At 33.0% G+C, this 817-nt stretch overlaps 1 non-coding gene across 1 annotated transcript; it reads left to right on the top strand.

Annotated features, from left to right (window-relative positions):
* Positions 1-293: 293 nt before the first annotated feature.
* LOC147443219 (U6 spliceosomal RNA) lies at positions 294-400 on the top strand. The gene has a single exon (XR_015190331.1). It is a non-coding gene; the product is annotated as a U6 spliceosomal RNA (small nuclear RNA).
* Positions 401-817: the final 417 nt, after the last annotated feature.

Raw genomic sequence — 817 nt, 5'->3', positions numbered from 1 at the left:
TATGGTCAAAACCAAAATTTTCTATAGTTATAATCTAGAGAAACAGAACAAAGATAGTATCTAAGACATCATTTCCAAAAAATATTTGTATTATGTAGAAGTATTGGGTAATTTATTACGTCCATTTCTAGCCATGGCATGATATCTTGATGACTTTTTTTTTTGTGCAAAACTCACAGCTGTGAGTGATTATATTAGAATGATACCAAGAAATATACAAAATAGCCTCAAGCTCATGCCGAGCCTTGAAGGCAAGTGGTTGCATCAGACCCTAGAAATATCTAGAAACAAAGGCCCAATCCTTCAACGACATTTGATAACATTGGAAAGATAAAGAGAAGATTAGCATGGACCTTGCACAAGGATGACACGCACAAATCGAGAAATGGTCCAAATGTCTTGATGACTTTTCAATAGACTTATGATGACCACGTTTTAAAGGTTTACCTATACTTATGATAACCAAATTTTAAAGGTTTACCTATACTCAAATTGTTGAATGGCATCATCCATCAACAAGAACCTAAACTATTATCAACAAGAGACTCCACCATTGTGGACCCCTATGTTTTTAATTTGATGGAAGCTAGCAAGTTAATAATCAATAACCAAATACTTAACACAATGTTGGAGTATTCCCACACATATTGTTTACGAGTAAAATATATGGTATTTTAAAAAAAGTCTTCATAAGCATCTACACATTTTTGGAAATCTTGATATACTAAGCAGTCTTACTTGTTTCCTTGTAGGTAGATTCTTCATAGCATAATGACCATACCAAATGATATAGTCATACTCACGGTTCTATTCTACA

Source organism: Adiantum capillus-veneris, chromosome 14 (genome assembly GCF_014529385.1).
Source record: "Adiantum capillus-veneris isolate H3 chromosome 14, ASM1452938v2, whole genome shotgun sequence".
Lineage (NCBI taxonomy): Eukaryota > Viridiplantae > Streptophyta > Polypodiopsida > Polypodiales > Pteridaceae > Adiantum > Adiantum capillus-veneris.
Note: the sequence above shows the minus strand (reverse complement) of the source record. Positions and strands in the feature narration are given on the sequence as shown.